Raw genomic sequence first — 21,749 nt, 5'->3', positions numbered from 1 at the left:
CCTTCACCTTCTTCTAAAACCCTTTCTCCTTTGGGACAGTACCCGCCAGTCTTACCAGTGTGCTCTGTGGATCTTCTTCCTAGTCCTTGAGGTTCTAGGGTCCCAGATTATTGTGTTTTTGCCCAGCTCAAGTTCTGTGCCATCTTGGGCAATTTTTACCATGAGGTCAATCCACCTATATCTGGATTCAAAATTTCCTGATCTCATGATTTATTTAATAGATCTATATTAAATTTTTGTAACCTATAAACAGAGAATATATGGTATTTTCCAGCATTCCTGGGATATTTAGCTGGAAGCAAAGGTTATCACTGCTCTCAAAAATCTTTCCTAACACATCGCTCCTCTGCTGTCTCCTTTGCTCTTCAGAAACCAATCTTTTGAGAACCATGTCACTTTGTCCCATCACAAACATTGATGGTTCATGGACATGTGACCTGGGTAGCTACATCAGGGCTCCATGCTCAGAAGGATCCCACACTTGGCTTAATGATCTGCTGTTGCCATCTCGAAATTCTTAATAATTTTATCTTTGAACTTGTGTTTAGTAAGTGAAGTCCAATGAGGCAATGGAGCATGAACGTGAACAGAGGAGATACTTACAACATGTGTCTGCTAGTCCTTGCTGCCCATCCATATGGCATTCATGATGCCCGATGGGCACAGAATTCTATTTTATAGCCCCAGAAGCCACATTTTCCATTTTAACTAGAACTTGCTTCACATGCAGAAAAGAAGGCATTTTAAGAAACAAAAACAATTGAGGAACACTATCATATCCTTTCTTACTGCATCAGCCAACCGCTTACTCTGAAAATGATGACATAGAAAGCAAAGTTCCTTCTCCTTTCAGTCCTTCCTTACTCATCAGTAAGCCGAAGGTAGGTAGAATTGTATACATTAAGAAGTGAAGTTAAAACAGGTGAGTTAGCTTTGTTCTGATAAAAATGAAATACACATTTTGTAACATGTACCAACTAAAAAAATACAGATTCTGTGATTTTAGTGATTCTGCATATGAGTTATATGATTTAAATGCTCTTGCGTTTGCATATAAAACTGGCATTCCACATAAAGACAAACAGTATACTTCATACTAATAATTTAAATTTTTAATTTTTTCTGTACTCAGAACGACATTAAATAGCAAATGAAAAACATCATGGGGACTTCCCTGGTGGTGCAGTGGTTAAGAATCTGCCTGTCAATGCAGGGAACATGGGTTTGAGCCGTGGTCCGGGAAGATCCTACATGCTGTGGCGCAACTAAGCCCATGCACCACAACTACTGAGCCTGCACTCTAGAGCCCGTGAGCCACAACTACTGAGCCCACGTGCCACAACTACTGAAGCCCATGTGCCTAAAGCCTGTGCTCCGCAACAAGAGAAGCCACCAAAATGAGAAGCCCACGCACCACAAGGAAGAGTAGCCCCTGCTCTCCACAACTAGAGAAAGCCTGCACACAGCAACGAAGACTCAACACAGCCATAAATAAATAAATAAAATAAAATAAAATAAAATAAATAATAATTTAAAAAAAGAAAAAGAAAAACATCATGGCAGGGCTTCCCTGGTGGCGCAGTGGTTAAGAATCTGCCCGCCAATGCAGGGGACACAGGCTCTAGCCCTGGTCCGGGAAGATCCCACATGCTGCAGAGCAACTAAGCCAGTGTGCCACAACTACTGAAGCCCAGACGCCTAGAGCCTGTGCTCCGCAACAAGAGAAGCCACCGCATTGAGAAGACCGCAAACCACAACAAAGAGTAGCCCCCTCTCACCGCAACCTGAGAAAGCCCACGCGCAGCAAGGAAGACCCAATGTAGCCAAAAATAAATAAATAAATAAAATTTAAAAACAACATCATGGCAAGTCAAGAGAGAGAACATGGAAGAAAAAAAAGCTTTATAGATTTAGGATCATGGCCCATATGCTTCCTCTCCACCTGGCATCATGCTCTGCAATTTCAACATTCATTTGGTTGATCCACAGTCCAGAGATATATGTTTTGGAAAAAGACAGTGTGTTTTCTTAAGATACAAAGTTGTACATACATGAAATACTTAGAAAAATTGACCCTATTTTATACAAGGATGTTTATTTCAATACTTCTTATAATAGTAAAATTTTGAAACTATGTTTATGGAATATAAGGTATATGGAATGTAACATAAACTCTTCCCTGAGCCTCCAGCCTGCTGGTCTGTCCTGCAGATTTCAAATTTGCCAGTCCCCCCAATCACATAAGCTAATTCCTTAAAATAAATTTCTCTCTTTATCCACACACATCCTATAGGTTCTGTTTCTCTGTAGAATCCTTACTAATAGAAGGTTCTACACTTTTCTTCACCTGTCCATTTCTATGACCACATCTGGATGGTGTCATGATCAGAACCAGCACCATCTCAGAAATCTTATACCCATTTAGCACCTCAGATGGCACTCTTCTCTGACTCTTAGACCTGTGTCTACACACCTGTTTCTTCAGTCTCATTGAGATCTCTGATCCTGTCATCCTTCTATTTTCTCACCATCCATTGACCCTCTTCTGGTTGACTCCTTTGTCCTTCCCAACCAGCTTAAGCTTCCACAACCTATTATTTCCGTCACTCTTATGCCCAAACTTTCAATTCCCTTACCTTTGTCCTTTTGCTCCAACTGCCCTGCCAATTGTCAACTTTGGATCATCTTAGCTAACTGCTACCTTCACTTCTATAACCACAATTGATGTATTAGGGTTCTCCAGAGAGACAGAATTCCTTCTTCCTTTGGGGTATGTCAGTATTTTTCTCTTGAGGACTTCAATTAATTGGATGACTATGGAGAGTAATCTGCTTTACTCAAAGTCTACTGATTTAAATGTAATTACATTTAAAAGATAGTTTGACCAAACATCAGAGCACCAGAGCCTAATCAAGTTGACACATAAAGCTAACTATCACAGCTAAGTAGCTGCAAAAACTCACATTTTCATTTAACAAATATTTGTTGAACACATAGAATATGCTGTGTGATGAAAACACAAAGATGGATAAAAGACACAGTCCTTTTCCCCCCAAGGAATTTATCATCTCTTAGTGTGAGGCAGACACAGAAGTAGACATTTGTGATACAAGGTGATAAGTGCTATGATGAAAAAGGTATTAGAGGTAATATCTGTTAGTAGGATACAAAATTTGATATGGATCTATTAAATCAATGATAAGATCAAGAAACTTTGAATCCAGACATAGAAAGAATCAACCTCATAGTTGAAGTTGTCATATAGGATGACACAGAACTTTGGTTAGATAAAAAGGTGGTGACTGAACTGCATCTTGGAGAATAAGTAGGGATTGGGTAGGTAATGAAGGTAGAAGAGGCCAGGGCATTTCAAGTTGGAAAGTAGGGCGATAAGGGAGCACATAGCTAGAGTCAAGAATCAGAGATAATGTGGTGCATCAGGAATTTGTGTTACTCGATTGGAAAGGTGGGGAAAGCAGAAGGAAAGGTTCTTGAGTTCCATGAAACAACATCTGTTTACTGGGAATCTGCTATTGCCAGATACAAGTATGTGTATGAGGGTTGGGGGAGAGAGGATGCAGTGTGGGGTGCACTGAGATGTTTCTACCTCCATGGAGTTAGAGCATAGGTTGGGGACACACACATACACACACAGACACACACACACACAGACACACAGACACACACACACACACACACCCTACTATGGGTTCTCCACGGGCTGGAGTGATCAGAGGTGGCTTTGGCCACTGTAGTTATACGTATCTTGTATTTGGGGCGGTGGAGAAGGGGCACTCCTAGGTGGAAGGGAAGGACAGCAGAGAGAAAAGGTGCAGCCATAATGTAAACAAAGGTTCAAAGGAGGCTCATAGGAGCCCATTTTCCACTGAGAAGAGACCAAGCTTGCCAAAGGGGAGAGTTTGTGCCAAGGAGGAGAGTAGGACAGGGAGAGTGATGATTACAAACTTAAGTAGTTTGGACTTGACACCGTGTGCAGTGAGGCTTGATCAAAGCAGCAGTGTGGTAAAAAAAAACAAAAAACAAAAAGAAAACCCCAAAACCCAAACAACTTTAGGTGATATGGATGTAGACACAATTACTAAAGTGTAGGGCTTCTGAGGGTGGAGGGAGAGTAGGAGACATGGCAATATTATGAAGGGCTTTGAATGATAAGCTAAAGGCTTGAAGTTTATCTTTCAGGCTAGCATTTTTCAAAAAGTTTTAAAGCAGTGGAACTCTTTTTTTTTTCCCCTCAAAATAATCTTAACAGAAGTCCAATATATCAAACAGATACAAGCAGCTGTCTATCAGGTTTTCCTGGTTTGAAAGCCCCTGATGAAGGTGATGTGGATCCGAGGAAGTTGTAAACTCTGATGGCCATGTAGGATCTGGGTTGGAAGGAGAGAGGGTGAAAGCTGAGAGGAAGGTTAGAAAGAGATGAGAGTCTGGATGTTGGAGGAGGCAGCAGAGATGAAAGAAGCAGGTGGATTTGAAAGATTTAGAGGGGAAAGCAGTGGGGGTGGTGAGGAAGCAAAGAGTCCAGCTTTAGTCAGGAGGGAGGAAGGAGAGCTCTCGGTATGGTGGAGGGGTGAGATTCTTGGCTGCCATCAGTGAGGAGAACTTAAAAACATCTGGTCCAGTTGTGTGGCCACTGTTACAGATGATCATTATTTCTTGTCCCCAAAACTTTGTTCAGTGCTGAGACTTTTTGGAAGAACTTCTGAAAGAAGCTTTCGAATTTAGAGTCTCATGAAAAGTGCAGTACTATGTATTTGTTCATGCAGTCTGAAAGTCTGAAGAAATAAAAGAACTCCTCCATTTGGGTGTCAGGGAAGTTTTATTTGAAAGATCCAACATGGTTCTTGATATTGTTAACACTGCTGTTAAGTCCTGTGCTAAAATTACCTTCACAGGTGCCAAACAGTCAAGAATTGTGAAGGGTTTGAGATTTTATCTGACTTGAAAGCTACAAGACTGCCTCATGGATGCTGGCAGAAGACACAAGATTCCTGGGCCAGAGACAAAGGACAGCTTATTACTCACAGCAATAGTAGTAGCTAGAGTAACATCATTTTTGCATTGTTTCATCAGACCCCAATTTCTACAGAGTGGCATGAAAGAGCCAAGTAATGCGTGCACATGTAGTGGGTTACATTTTAATAGAGGAACCCCAATTTTAGGGAACTCAGATCTTTTATAATGGATAGTAAGCCTACCTGAACTTTGTCCTGAAGGGAGACACTATCTTTTTTATTTTTAAAATTAAAAAAAAATTGTATAGAAGTATAGTTGATTTATAATGTTGTGTTAGTTTCAGGTGCATAGCAAAGTGATTCAGTTATTTTTTTCAGATTATTCCATTATATGTTATTGCAAGATATTGAATATAATCCCTGTGCTATACAGTAAATCCTTGTTGCTTATCTATTTTATGTATAGTAGTTTGTATCTGTTAATCCCGTATTCCTAATCTGTCCCTCCCTCCCTCTCCCCTTTGGTAACCATAAGTTGTTTTCTGTGTCTGTGAGCCTGTTTCTGTTTTGTATATAGATTCATTTGTATATTTTTAGATCCCACATATAAGTGATATCATTTGTCTTTCTCTGTCTGGTTTACTTCACTAAGTGAAGTACTTCACTAACTTCTCTAGGTCCATCCATGTTGCTGCAAATGGCAATACTTCATTCTTTTTTAAGACTGGGTAATATTCCATTTTATATATATATATATATATATATATATATATATATATATATATTTGTGTATCTATATATATACACGTATATATTTGTGTATATATATATATATATATACGTGTGTGTGTGTATATATATATATATATATACACACACACACACACATATATATATATGTGTGTGTGTGTGTGTATATACCACATCTTAAGCCAATTTTCTGTTGATGGTCACTTGGGCTGTTTCCATGTCTTGGCTATTGTAAATAGTGCTTCCATGAACATTGGGGTGCACGTATCTTTTCAAATTAGAGTTTTCCTTTTTTTCCAGATGTACACCCAGTAGTGGGATTGCTGGATCAAATGGTAGCTCTATTTTTAGTTTTTTTTAAGGAACCTCCATACTGTTTTTCATAGTGGCTGCACCAATTTACATTCCCACCAACAGTGTATGAGGGGTCCCTTTAGGGAGACACTATCTTTATCATACTGGATAGTAAACAAATTTGTCTCATACTCTGGAGGAAGACACCATCTCTGTCTTCAAGGCGGTTTGCTGTATAGATATTCCTGAAAACATAGTCTGGAATAAAGGCAGGCAGAGCTCTGATCCCAAGATATGCAGAAATGCCAAAAAACTCTGGAGAATTGTCCCTTAACGTGACAAGGCTCTAATAATGATGAGCTAATGGGGTGATTAATTTCCTTCACTTCCTATCTCTTTCTCCCATTGGACCTATAATACACAGGTGAATTTTCCAGTTGACCTAAAAGGTCAAACCTTCTATTACACTGGCATTCTTTAAAATGTCTCAAAGATCTGACCACTATGTATCTGAAGTTCTCCCTTAAAGGGAAGTTTCACTTGTCTATACACAGTTCATTGATCCTTCACTGATCAGGTCTTCAAGCTACTTTGATTCTTTTTACCTCAAATCTCTCAGGTCCCTTTCTAGCTTGAAATTTTATAAAACTTGATCAATTTTATTTATTTGGACCCAAATCCTGAGCTTATAATTAAGAGGTGTACAAGGAATGTTCAAAAACTCTCTTAAATAATGTTCTCAAGTTTGAGAGAAATAAAATGCATATAGATCTTTGCAGATAAGAGTTGTAAAATAGAGCAGTAATACACCCTGGTGAAAGATTTTATGAGGTAGTTGAAGAGAATAAGCTTCCACACCTGGGAAGTCCTTCTAAGCCACCAGTCTACTTACTTTATAATCTCACTGGAATGGAGATTCACCTTCTGGCACCTTCAGATGAGGATGAGTTATAGCAACAGCCCTAAAGATGGGACTAGGAACTGTAGTTCCTTCAGGCCAATGTTCTAAAGGAGGGTGTATCCTCAGCCTCTTCTGAGGCTAGAGGGCTGAAGTGGAAGCTGCATCTGTTGCAGTGATCCAGGCCTGTACATTGAATGAAACTAACCTTGTTTCCAGGACAATGACTGACTGAATCAGGGATTGATATCCATACCAAAGGCAACTAGGTATAGACTGAACATCATGGAGCTCAACCCATTGTGAGATGGCTTGAAGAAAAACTTAGCTCAGTAAAAGGGACTTATATTGAATAGGCCAAACAAGTCCAACCAAATACTCCCTATTGAGGAATATAAATGTTAGATCTAAAAAAATAAATAAATTAAAAAAAAATAAATGTTAGATCCACAGAGCTACATTGGCAGACCCCTGGTAAGCAAAGCTGCAGTGTTTGTGTTCTCCTTGAGGCCTGCTGATCATCCAACTTCTGGATCCATTGAAATCCATACAAACTGATTCTCTTGTATCCTCACCTCTGTTTCTAACCCATCCTTGAAATCTTATAGAGTAATATTATTATGCCCTAACTGATTAAAATACCTTTTAATCAAAGTGTGAATAGACCCAGAATCAGAGGTAAAAAAGTAGAGAATAAATCAAGGTTTCTCACATGAGAGAGAAAGCTGAGACTCTAGGACATCATAAACACTGAGTTGGTCAAACATCTGCTGGTAAGAAAAGAAATTAGTTTCACCTGTCCATACTGCTAAATACAAAGGTAGAGACTTGCTCCTAGGTGCTTTGGAAAAAGTTTATGTGGCATGGTTGGTAATGAATGGGAGACAAAAATTTCAAACACGTTAGAAACTAAAGCTTCTTTGTCCACACTCCATCACTAGGGGATCTCATCCTTTCCCATGACTTTAAATACAGTCTTATGAGGACAACTCCCATGTTTTATCTCCAGCCAGATCTCTGATATGAAAAAAGTCATAGAACCAGCTGTCTACTTGTCATCTCCACTTAGATTAACACAAGCATTTCAACTTAGCATGTCCAAGATGGTACCCTGGATCTACCTGCTGAGTCCATTCTTCCCCATATTCCCCTCAAAAAATGGTACTATCCATTTGCTAAAGCTAGAAACCTGGAGTCATTCTTCACCTCTCCCATCCAATCTACCAGCAAGTGCTGTCAGTTCTATCTCCAAACATGTCTTGACTCTGCACTATTCTTCCTCTCTGTGGCCATCACCCTTTGCTGCATCCTTCATCTTTTGTCGGCTGACTCAAGGGCCTCTTACTGGTTACCTACTCTCTTCCAATCCATGTTCTAGACAGTAGTCAGAGTGGATTTAAAATATTTATACATGGAATCGTGTCACTCACCTGTTTAGTACCCTTTAGAACATAAAGTTCCTCTCATAGCCCTCTAGATTCTCCATGAATCTGAGCCTCATCTCACACTCCTTCCTTTATGCTGCCCCTACTCTGTACTTCCCACAATGACTTGTCCTTGCCAAACTGTTTCCTATTCTGTTGCCTTTGAGCACATTGTTCCCTCTCCTGGAAGGCTTTTTGGCCCCACTCTGCCTGGCTGGCATCTGGGATACCATGCACATCATGCAGTGTTCACTGAGGCTATGTATCAAGGCAGTCCTCTTTCCTGATCACACAATTCAAAATGGGCTGCCGGCTTCTCACTCTCAGAGCACCATACTCTGCCCTCATAGCATGTATCGTAATTTGTATTATATATTTATTTGGGTTTTTACTTTTTAACTGTCTGTCTTGAAAATGCTGTAAGCTCCATGAAGGTAAAAAATCATATTTGTTATGTTAACCACTGTCTCTCCGAGTTTAATACAGTGCTTGGCATAACAGGTACTCGATAAATTCCTGTTGAATGAATGGATGAATGAATGAAAGCCTACAGGCCAAGGGGAACAGGGTCTTACAGGCTGGGTAAAGATGAATTAAGCAGCAGCATGGCACCAATACTGAGAGAACTTGAAGCATGAAGGCGTGACATGCTGGGTGCTTCTCTGAGAGTCCCATCTGTCAAAGCTCTTAGAACTGTGTGCTGATCATTCTCTAAGTGGGAATAAATATTAACACACCATTATTACCCTGAATGCGAACTCAGCCTGCACAGTAGTAGGCCTTATCTCTTGAGATGTTCACCAGACACAAAATGAAGAGAGATGGGTATTCTCTGCCTCAGCCAGGCTGAACCTCTGCCTTTCTCCTTCCTCTTACACTCCCATTCCATACCCTGATATTCTTTGCCCCTTCAAGCTGCTGTGTTCTGCCTCTGCTACTTATTTATCTTTTTGGTGCTCCATTCTCCATGCCCAGAAGACTGCCTTCTCTTTTTTGGCCCCTGCGTTGCAGAGGGGTCTCCAGCATTCTGGCCCTTGCCTTGGGGGTGACTGCTGAATCAACACGGTGCTCGCGTCCTTCCCTCTGGGCCTGCCGACTGCCTTGGCTAGAGAGCCTCCACCTCCTGCCTGCCCCCACCAGCTAGCACTCGCTCTCACCAACAGTAGGTCAGCTTTGTGACCTGACACCCACTCTCTGAGGCTACACTGTAGCTGTCTCTCATGAGGGAGGGAGAGCTGTTCCTCCTGCTCTTGTGGTTTAAGAAAGCAGGCATTACTTCATCACTAAATGCCTAGAGAAACCAAACCCCAGAATAAAAACAGACTCTCTCTATAGTCTCTTTCTACTTCCTTTTTTGTTTGTTTGTATCTACAGTCAATAGAAATTAGAAGCATGACTTAATGGACACCAGAGTTCTGCTGGAAAAAACTGCCTTAGATATATTTATTAATTGTTGTTTAAAATTTCATTGTATTTTATAATGATGCACATGCTATAAAATTCAGTGGGTATGACAAAGTAAACACGAAATGTTGTCTCTCTCCCCTGCCCACACTGCCCCCACTTCCCCTCTGTAACTTTCTTGCATAACCTTCTGGAGATCTTCTATGTACTTACAAACATGCATATATTTTCACTCTCCTTCCCCTCCCCCAAGTCTTACATTGTTCTGCAGCCTTCTCTTTCCTTTGAACGTGTTCTGCTTCAATAATCCAAAAGCTTTACAACTTTTTATAGCTGCATATAGTATTCCATTTTTTAGGCAAATTTATAATTTGCATTAATAAAATGATGTGTAGTTTCACACATATTCAAGTATATCTGTGAATACATTCCTAGAAGTCAAAAGGTATGTTTATTTTTAATTTGATATATTGTCAAATTGCAGTCTGGAGTAACTTACAAGAGTGCCTATTCCCATACATCTTTGTCAGTGTAGTTTCTAAAATCTTTCATATTTGTCAATCTGTGAGCTGAAAAAAATGTATCATTATTGTAACTCTCATTTGCATTTTTCTTATTATAAGTGAACTCAAGTATATTTTCATATGTTTAGAGCATTTATATTTTCTTTTCTATGAACTCTTCATATTCTTGCCCATTTTTTCAAATAGGATAATGGTCTTTTTCTTATTGATTTGTAAGTGATTATATTTTAAGAAAGGTTGTTTATGGTAGGTTTGTCTTGAGGAATTACAAATTTTTTAATGTAGCTAAATTCATCTTTCTTTTAAGGCATCTGGGTTTTTGTGTGATGCTTAGAAAAGCTTTAATTGGAAGTTACTGCAAAAATTTTCCCATGATTTTTTCTAATAATTAATTTTTTAACATATAAATCTTTGTTTCATCTGGAATTAATTTTGTTGTAAGCAGTAAGATAATAATCCAAATTAATTTTTCTTCACCGATCATCACCCTGATGCTCCAACACTATTTACTAGTTAATCCATCTTTTCTTCACTGACTTGAAATACCACTTTTAGCATATACTAAACCCCTATATGTCTCTGGGTCTGTTTCTGGGTCTGTCTCTGGTCTGTCTAATCATGATTTAAACTCTTTAACTTCTATCATTATGTCAAAGGGGTTACAACATTATTTTAGGTTAGTGTTAGGGGCACTGTTGGTATCTAGCAAAGCTAACTGGGCCATATGGAGACTGAATTCTTAATCCTGGCCTAAATCACTCATCATCCAGTCCTTTGCCAACTACAACAAAAGAGGGTCTGACACTTTATGAGCAATGGGCCGGGGAAGTCTAGACACCACATCTTGCTCTCAGTTGAGCTCACAATCACCCTATGATGTAGTGTGTTCCTTGAGTTATTTTGGTTGCAAGAAATAGAGACTCTCTTGGGTTGGTTCAAATAATAAGAGGCACATTCTCTTCCTATATAAATAAGGGGGTCATGAATCTCAGCCACCTCATCAGAAGAAGCCCACAACAAGACCTCATAGGAAGGTCTCATGTTTTTTTCTTTGTAAATTGCACATCATTTATATAGTTTAAAAACATAAGCATACACAACTCATCTTACAAGGTTGAATGCATGCATGTTTAATGACTAGAGCGCTGGCCTATGATAAGGGCTGGGGAGGAAAAAGGTGCAGCTATCAGGGTTGAAGAGTTAAAAAAATGAAAATGAAAAGAAATAAATTACAAGTAGCAGGACCTTTCATGGGCTGATGAGAGTGTGCTATGCATTGAAGAATAGTGAACAATTTACATCTGAGATTCTTTTAAAAATTAAAAGTCAAAATGTGAAACTCCAGGCAGAACTCACAGTTCACTGGACTCCTTGAGGCAGGTCTCCATTTTGGGGGCAGGTTATACAGGGCTTGATTAGAACTCAAAGAGGTAGTGGTGAGCTCTTCTCATAGGAAGAATAGAAAGCACAGGGTAGCCAGGTTTCATGGACACTTAGCTCCTTGTGACTCAAAGTAAGGTCCATGGACAAGAGACATGGCTATTACCTAGGAGCTTGTTAGAAATGCAGAATCTCAGGTCTCACTCCAGACCTGTTTAATCAGAGTCTTCCTTTTAACAAGATCCCCAGGTGATGAGAAAAAATCATTAAAATTTGAGAACCTCTGCTCTAGGACATAGTTTGGGAAGAGGAAGGTTGATTAGGATCCAGTGCAACTCAACCTACTGAGCCATTTCATCGTACCTCCACAGTGGTCATCATAGCTTTGACTGTAGGAGGGAAACAATTCTGAGTGGTGACAAGGTTTAGGATGTAGCCTCAGAGAGAATGACTAGAATACAAAGAGGGTGGAGGTTGCTGGATATGGAAAGGTCTGGAAGCTATGAGGCTGGGGTGCTAGGTAGTTGTCCATGGGGCTGTTGAAATCTCCCAGGATTCTGCAGGACTTGGAGAAGACAGGAAGACTATGATCCAGGTGCCCAAGAGGGCAGGATGTCAGTAAAATGAGGAAAGACCTGGGGTGACCCAGCTGGAGGCCATGAGTCTTAAAGGAGTGGGACTTTTACTCAAGAATAGAGCCAGCATTGGCACTGGGAATTCCAATCTCACCTGCGAACCCTCAGGAAGAGAAGCCTCTAGAGGAGAGCCAGGGTTCAGGTAAGGTCCAGAGGTAAAGGACACATTCTGCAGAGAAGATAAGAATGCAGGAGAATTTCTCTGGTACAAAACTGGAGCTCCAGAAGGCACACTGTAGATATTGGGATGTGAAAAGAGAGGTAGGAAATTAGATGGAAGAGAGCAAACTTGGAGCAATACATGGAGAAGATGCAGGAGGAAACAAACGACTGGAGGGGAGCCAACATTTTGGGGATGGTATCAGTCAGGATAAAGTGGGTTATACTCCCTAAAACCAACATTACAGGTTGACATTACATCTGCTCCATGTCATCTTCACTTAGGGATCCAGATTGATAGAGGCTGTCTCTGTGCTTCCATGATATAGGCAAAGCTCAGTTTTTGGTGTGCACTTGCTGAAGTTTTCATTGACCAAAGCAAGTCACATGATCACATCTAAATTTAAAGGGACAGGGTTATGCAATCCTACCGTGAACTTAGAGGGAGAACTAGAAATATTTGGTGACTAGAGCTAATGACTACCACAGGTAGTGACTATAACTTATGGGGATATGAACCATGGGGTGAATGAAGTTTCAGGTTTAATAAAACTAAGTTATAGAACAGAATTCTGGGATGGAGTCATGTTGGCATGGAAACCAGTTGCCATCCACTGGGGGTGGCTGAGTCCTGATGACACCAGAAGTTTGTGCCTGTTCTGTAGGCATGAGTTAGTTCTCAAGATATTTCCAGAGGCTTAGTAATCAGAAATCTATACAGACATACACAGTTTCTAGGATGGCATGTTAACCCTGCTCTTTGCTCTAAAAAGTTGGTCTTTGTAATTAATGGTTTTGTTTTTAGGCCAAAGAGATACTGGACAAATAACTGTCTCAGCTAAAAAACAAAGAACAGGGATATATTGTTCTGGATGTTTTAGCTGATACTTTAATCTTGACTCCCTGAACTTACATGTCTCTTTGAGACACCCACCAGTGTTGCAAGTGGAGCAGCCAACCACGTATTTTCTCTGATGGCTAAAATCCTACCAAGAGTGATGTCACACTCTCCCCTCTGATAAGGTTTAGAGAAGCAAAGTTTTAATGTTCTTTGATTGACCAATGAGCAAGTGTCCTGTGGCCATTTTGAGTGCCAGCCTTCTAGTTCTGCAAAAATATAAATATTAAATCACGAATGTTAGCCTCGCTGGGTTCTGGGACTATAGATCCATGTATTCTGTTGTGATTTCGCCATCAGTTTATAAATTCTGTGTCTGGATTACTCTGCAGGAGGCAGGTGCTGGACCCCAAAACCTTTGAAGCAGTAATATAGGGGACATTGTTGGCTGCCTACCACATCCCTTCTTTTCTCTAAAAAAACCTGATATTGTTTGGGATCCACCAAATGACTAGGGGAAGGTAACCCTGTCCTCAGCTCCAGGGATGACGCCTGGTTGGTCTAAGCCAGGTGTCTCAGTCTTGGTACTCTTGACATTTTGGACTAGATAATTCTCTGTTGTTGGGGCTTTTGTGTGATTATAGAAAGTTGGGCAGCATCTTTGCTAGTAGCACCTCCAACTCCAGTTGAAACAACCCAAAATGTCTTCAGTTATTGTCAAATGTCTCCTGGGAGGCAAAATCACCCCCATCCCCAGCAGAGAACCACTGGTGTAAACCAACCATGATAACCTTACTCCTCTTTCAAGATAACTGGGTTTAGAATGGGTATGTGGCAATTTGACTAATGAGATTAAGGGGAAAGAAGGCTGCTGGGAGTTTCAGGATATGTTTTTTTTTCCCTTATAAGAAAGAAACCCAGGGAGAGGCAGGTCCTTTCTCTTTCTCTGGATCTTGTAGTTTGTGGATGAAATCTGGACACGTTGTAGCTATCTTGCTACCAGCATGGAGATGAAGCCAACTCAGGGAGCAAGACAAAGCCAAGACATTCTCAGAGAAGCAGGGCCAGAGCCCTAATGCACCCAGCCTGGAGCCCAGCCCACCACCAGGAAGCTTTTTATCTGAAACAACAAGTATCTTTATTGTTGGAGTCAGAGTGTTCTGTTCCTTGCACCTGAAATCATCCAAACTGAAGTCATCGGGTGAGAGGGCCCTCACTCATTCCTGCTGGGACAATTGCCTTCTTAATTAAAAGTAATAAATTTCCCATCACTGAAGTGACAGGAGGTTAGGAAGTTTACTTGGCTTTTTGGCAAGTTCATAAGAAAACTGAGCTCCTGTTGTCTAGGGGGCAGGGGTGAGGAAGCTACAAAGATAAGGACCAGATGATGCTGGGCCAGAAACAGATACAGAGAAGTGCAAAGGGATCAAGCTGTGCTTAGGGGGTAGAGGAGTCAGATTTCAATGCCAAGACTGACACAGGCTCAGCTGATTCCCCCCCAAGCACTGAAGCCAAAACACCAGAGTTGCTACTGTCATGGCTTTTTTTTTTTTTTAAACCATTGTCTGCACATTGGAATCACCTGGGGAGCTTTAAAAACTATTGATGCCTGGGTTCCCCCTACCCTCCTCACAAGATTCTGATGTAATTGGACCGGTGTGTGGGCTGAGCATCATTTTTTTTTAACTTAAACTTTTCACATTTGGTGGATTCAGGTGTCTAACCCCAAGTCCTTTTCACTTGATTGTGTTGCCTTCACACTAGTAGGTAGTTTTATTAATTTAATTCCTTTTTTTTTTTTGGTGAATAAATAATACTTGCACCTGGTGTAAAAGATTACACAATAAAGTCTCTCTCCTATGCCTGTCTACCAATCACCCAGTTCCTCTATCCAGAAGAAAGTTTATGACTATACTACACAGGTATATGTTTATTTTATTTTCAGTTCCTTTTTATACACTAATGATAGCTTTGTATGCACACTGTTCTACATCTTGTATTTTTGACTTAACTATCTTACTGATCATTCCATATTAATACTTAGCCTCTTTGTTTTTTAATATATGATGACTAAGTAATTCCATTGTATGGATGTGCTTTAATTTACCTAACAAGTCCACTAATAATAGGATTTAGGTTGGTCCTGGCCTTATTATGACAAATTATGCCCCAGTGAATAAACTTACACAACATGTGTAGGTATGCCTGTAAGAAAAATGGGATCTCAGGATCAACGGGCTTGTAATTGATGGACAGTGTCAAACTGACCTCATGGAGCCTGTGTTCTCCTGTCAACAATGTGCTGGAAGAAAGAGTAGTTCTTTCCCTGTGTTAAGATTATCTGATTTCTGCCAAGCTGATGGGTGAAAAATAGTACATCAATATGTTTTAAATTTGCATTTTCGCTATTCTGAGTGATGTTAATCATTTTTTCATACATCAAAAAGCCATTTGTTCCTTTCCTTTGACCTCTCTGTTTGTCTCCTTTACTCAAGGTTTTTTTTTTTTTTTTTAATAAATCTATTTATTTATTTATTTTTGGCTGCGTTGGGTCTTCGTTGCTGTCCACGGGCTTTCTCTAGTTATGGAGAGCAGGGGCTACTCTTCATTGTGGTGCGCGGGCTTTTCATTGCGGTGACTTCTCTTGTTGCGGAGCACAGTCTCTAGGTGCGCGGGCTTCAGTAGTTGTGGCTCGTGGGCTCTAGAGTGCAGGCTCAGTAGTTGTGGTGCTCAGGCTTAGTTGCTCTGCAGCACGTGGGATATTCCCGGACCAGGGATCGAACCTGTGTCCCCTGCATTGGCAGGCGGATTTTTAACCACTGCGCCACCAAGGAAGTCCAACTCAAGGGTTTTTTAAATTTCTTTTTCTTATTAATTTGAAGAAGCTCTTTATATGGTACACCATTTTCCCAAAGAGCAGCCCAACGGTGAGAACCACTGTCTTGGAGTCTTTCCTGTCTCCACCCCTCACTTTCAATCTTTTGTTATGTCCTGTTTGGGCTATCTCATACTTTTCTCACTAATTTCACATCTCTGTCCTTCTGTCATAAGCCTAGTAGTGGCCTTCAGCATCTTTCCCCAGGACTTCAGTCTCACTTCCCACCAATCTGTCCTCCACAGTGTTTCCAGCCTAGGTGTTGTGCTTTTGAGTGCTGATGGGATTCTATTACTTCCCTTTTGGCTGAGCCTTCCCTGCCTACCTGCTCAGCTTCCCTCCTGCCAATCCCCACTGAAATCTGCTCTCTAGACCAGAGCACTGCATGCCATTCAGAACAAACCAATCTCTCCTATGTCCCCAAGATGGGGCATTTGCTGTTTCTGACATCTGGAGTTTTCTTTAAACACTGAGTTCTTACCGCATAGAAACTTGATATTATGAGTGATGTGCTTAGGTAAATGGTATTCAGGATCCACCATGTACCAGGCTCTGAACTAATGTCTTTGTATATTCTGTCTCATGATCTCCACCTTGCAGAGGAGGAAACTAGGGCTCAGAAAGGCCTGAGACCACACAGTGTTCCCATGTCAGCCTCAGCATGCCACCATGCTCTTCTCAGGCAAACTGTTTGGGGGATCCATAACCCTGTGGCCATCGGGATGAGGGGATCAGACATGATATCCCTCATGTTTAGGATGGCGCTACAGGGGGACCTCGTGGCAATATTTCATAGTGGCCTTTTCCTCATTTACTGTGACACTGAATACATCTGTGGACAGACACTTGGTTACAGAATGTGTGTGGAGAGGGTGAATCATCCAGCCAGGTCAATTCATTTATAGTTAGTTCTCCTGGTGTCATTTAGCCTGCTGACTATTTTCTCCTTCCCATTGAATACAGATACCCTATTTTTAAAGTTCATTTGTTCGTTTTGTTTTTTAGATATAAGTGAAATCATATGGTAGAGGTCTGACTTATTTCACTTAGCATAATACCTCCTATGTCCATCCATGTTGTCGCAAATGTAAGATTTCATTCTTTTTAATGGCTGAGTAATATTCCATTGTATGTATACACATCTTCTTTATCCATTCATCTATGGATGGGCATTTAGGTTGCTTCCATATCTTGGCTATTGTAAATAATGCTGCAATGAACATAGGGATGCACATATCTTTTCAAATTAATGTTTTTGTTTTCTTTGGAAAAATAACCAGATGTAGAATTAGTGGATCATATTAAAGTTCTATTTTTAATTTTTTGAGGAACCTCCACACTGTTTTTCATAGTGGCTGCACCAGTTAACATTCCCATCAACAGTGCATGAGGGTTCACTTTTCTCCACACCCTCACCAATATTTATTTGTTGTCTTTTTGACGATAGCCATTCTGGTGGTGTGAGGTGATATCTCATTGTGGTTTTGATTTGCATTTCCCTGATGATCAGTGATGTTGATCATCTTTTCATGTGTCGGCCTACTGTATGTCTTCTTTAGAAAAATGTCTATTTAGGTCTTCTGCCCATTTTTAAATTGGATTGTTTGTTGAGTTGTATGTGTTTTTGTATATTTTGGATATTAACGTCTTATCAAATATATTGCTTGCAAATATCTTCTCCCATTTAGTAGATGGCCTTTTCATTCTGTTGGTAGTTTCCTTCACTGTGCAAAAGCTTTTTAGTTTGATATAGTGTCATTTGTTTATTTTTGCTTTTGTTTCCCTTGCCTGAGGACACATAGCCAAAAAAATATTGCTAAGACTGATGTCAAAGAGAGTACTGCCTATGTTTTCTTCTAGGAGTTTTATGGTCTTACACTTAAGTCTTCAATCCAGTTTGAGTTTTTGTATGTGGTGTGAGAAAGTGGTCCAGTCTGATTCTTCTGCATGTAGCTGTCCAGTTTTCCTAACATCATTTATTGAAGAGGCTGTCTTTTCTCCACTTTATATGCTTGCTTCCTTTGTCATAGATTAATTGACCATATAAGCGTGGGTTGATTTCTGGACTTTCTATTATGTTCCATTGCTCTATGTGTATATTTTTGTGCCAGTACATACTGTTTTGATGACTGTAGCTTTGTGGTATAGTTTGAAATCAGGGCATGTGATACCTTCAGTTTTTTCCTTCTTTCTCAGGATCATTTTAGCTATTTGTGTTTCCCTACAAATTTTAGAATTTTTCATTCTGTGAAAAATGCCATTGGTATTTGATAGGGATTACATTGAATCTGTGGATTGTCTTAAACTTTGCAATGCAGCACATTCAGTGACTGTTGGGTGTGGTGGATGTGTTGTCAAGCTTTGGGCCTGCCCAGCCCCTTTGAATACCCTTCTTAATTTAGGACTTCTCCAAGTTGTGACTGCTGACCCCATGGGCCTGTTTCCCCAGCTTTCCTTGCAGCTAGAGCATGGGCATGTGGCCCAGGCTCTGGCAATCAACTGTAAGATGTCAGTTCAGAAGCAAATACCATAAAGAAAGGGGTGCTGTGCAGAATTTCTTCTAGCAAAGATGATGAGAGACAGACATGTAACTGTCAAAGGTGTCTACGGCGTGTCCTGGCTGTAAAATCCTGTGCCCAGAATCAGGAGTTGGGCAGAGATGTCCGAGCCCAGTGGCCACAACGATAGCATTTTTACCAGTGGAGTTTGATGGTATAACTTGCGCATAATGTTTGGATGGCTAGCCTCTGAGTCCGAGTCTCTGGCCCTGCTGAAGATCCTGAAAGGGACTACAGATTCTTCAGTGAACTCCTTTTCTGCTTAAACTAGCTTGAATGGGTTCAGTTTGCAACTGTGACAGATAAAATTAGATTGCTGTGTACACTGTGGCTTCTATTTTTCAATTTTAACTGCTTTTAAATGCCTGTTTTTCCCAGTCCCTCAAATTCATACATTGAACTGTGAAACACAAGAGATTATGCAGATTATTAGGGCCCAGCATTAAAGGCAATGCAATAAAAGTAGTCCTAATATTTATATTCAGGGCAGGCCCACGCTCAGTCTTAAAATTCTCTATGAAATCCCATTACTTATAACATGTTGCAAACTTGATAAATCCTAATTAGAAAAAGGAATATTTGGCAAGTAGAGGTCTCTTGGCAAAGTGGCCTCTTCCCAGGGCAGCTCCCTGAAGCCTAATGGTCAGGCTCAGGTCAGTCTTATGTGAGGCAAGAGCCAGCCTTGTGTAAAAACAGCCTGTCCTGAACATAGCAAGGGTTTGTTTAATAAATATTTGCTGATTGATTTCTCTCTTGGGGTTGTGGAATGTAAATTACATGGATGTGTCATTACTCTTCAACATTTGTGTGTGTCTCTCTGTGTGTGTGTACGTGTCTGTGAGAGAGAGAGAGAGAGGGAGAGAGATATCTGAGGATCAATAAATAATAAATTCCAGGCGTGGAGTCTGGAGCCAGAAAAGTCAAAGATGTAAGTCTCAGCCTTGAGTGAGTAATACCTTTTAGTTTCCCATGTATAAGTTGGGGCTTATAACAATACCTACTCCAGCCACCTCCCAGGATTGGGAGCTTCGTAAGAAATAATATGTACTTAAAGTACCTTGTGATTATTATCTGGTCCATGAAATGGGACCAAAGAGGGGAGTGGGGAAAAGGCTCTAAAATTAGTGTGTGGAGAAGGGATCATAGCTAACATGACCCACTGGGTTTGGTCCCACCTGCCTGGGGTCAACAGGTTTTGTAGCACTGGACTATTGGGTTTCCAAGTATTTCTAAGCAGCAGGTATCCTCCTCTTCCTCCCCCACTCCTAGCCAAAGCCATCAGTTCCACCTCAGACTGTGAAACATCTAAACCTATAGCCTGACTCCCCTACCCACTCTTACCTTCGTTCAGACCCTGGTCCTATCTTTCAGCTTCAGCCTCTTTCTGCCTCTGGTCTCTGACCTCCTTCCCCTGTATCCACATGGAGGGCAATTATTGCCCTAAAAAAGCAAATCAGATCACATCACTTCTCTAAGAATCTCTGTTGGATAGCTAAACCTATATATCTATGGTGTTTCTATACCTAAAGAGGGAAGCCCAGTTATGAGACTGTTGCAATCAGGTGAGAGATGTTGGGTGTATGAATTGTTATACAAAATGTGAAAAATGGTTATCTCTAAGATTTTTTCTATTCATTTATCCAACAAATATTTATTGCATGCCTACCATGTGACAGGCACCATTTTAGGCCCTGTGGATATGAGGAAACAGCACAGGTACAGATCCTGCCCTAAAGAATATACGGAAAATCAATAGGAAATCAGAGTTATGTGATAGTGACTTGGGGAACTCCTTGAGATAAACTGGTCAGGGGAAAGTCCTCTGAGGAGGTTATATTTTGGTTGAACCTCAATAAGGAGGAAGAGACAGCTGGACACAGATCTTGAGAAGAATATTTCAGAAAGAAGAAAAAGGAAGAGTTAAGGCCCTTGAATGGGAGTTTGACATTTTCGAGGAAAACATACTAGTGTGAGTGCCAAGCAGTGTACTGGGGAAAGTAGTGTAGAGTAGGGTGGACAGGGAGGCAGAGGCCATATCATATAAAGACTTAGAGGCCATTGTCAGGAGTTTGAATTTTATTCTAAGTTTGGAAGACATTAAACTTGAGCCCAGGAGAGACACAGAATGGTTTATATTTTACAGGTCACTTTGGCCCCTGAGTAAAGAACTGACTATAGGGGTCAGGGTAGAGGTAGGCATGAATGGAAGCAGGGGGCAAGGTAGGACAATGCAGTATTGGCTCTGGCTGAGTTGTTGGTGGCTTGGCTAGGAGGTGTCCGAGGACACGGAGAGAAGAGGTCAATTAATAGGATCTATTTTAGGGGTCAAACTGACTGCTGATGGATTAACTGGATATGAAGGTGAGTGGTAGGAAGGAATCAAGGATGATTTAGGGTGGATGGTGATACAATTTGCTGAGACAACCAGGAAAGGAATAGATTTGGGAAGAAAAGTTGAGTTCAGCTTCAGACATGTTAAGTGTGAGATGCTAGTCACTTCAGTGGGAGATGACAAATGGTAGTTGGAGGAATAAGTCTGGAACTCCGGGAGAGGTCCTCACTGTAGATTTACATTTGTGAGTCATCAGCGTGTAAATGATATAACTGTCATGGGGCTGGCAGGGAACACCAGGGAGAGAGTGTAACTAGATCAGAGAAGAGGGTGAAGGACAGCCCTGGAATATGCCAGCATTTACCAGTAGCGAAAATGGGGGCTGAGGAACATGGAGAGTGAGGTTAGAGGGAAACCAGGAGGGTAGAGCTTCCCTGGCTCAGCAGAGGATGGTGTGTCCAGATGAGGGATTTGGTCAACTGTGCACAACATCCCTGAGAGGTGGAGTAAGACAAGGGTATAAAAGAGATAGGAAGGGCTTCCCTGGTGGCGCAGTGGTTGAGAGTCTGCCTGCTAATGCAGGGGACACGGGTTCGAGCCCTGGTCTGGGAGGATCCCACATGCCGCGGAGCAACTGGGCCCGTGAGCCACAACTACTGAGCCTGCGCATCTGGAGCTTGTGCTCCGCAACAGGAGAGGCCGCGA

Source organism: Balaenoptera acutorostrata, chromosome 12, assembly GCF_949987535.1.
Source record: "Balaenoptera acutorostrata chromosome 12, mBalAcu1.1, whole genome shotgun sequence".
Classification (NCBI taxonomy): Eukaryota; Metazoa; Chordata; class Mammalia; order Artiodactyla; family Balaenopteridae; genus Balaenoptera; species Balaenoptera acutorostrata.
The sequence above is the reverse complement of the archived record's forward strand: the minus strand, read 5'-3'. Positions refer to the sequence as shown.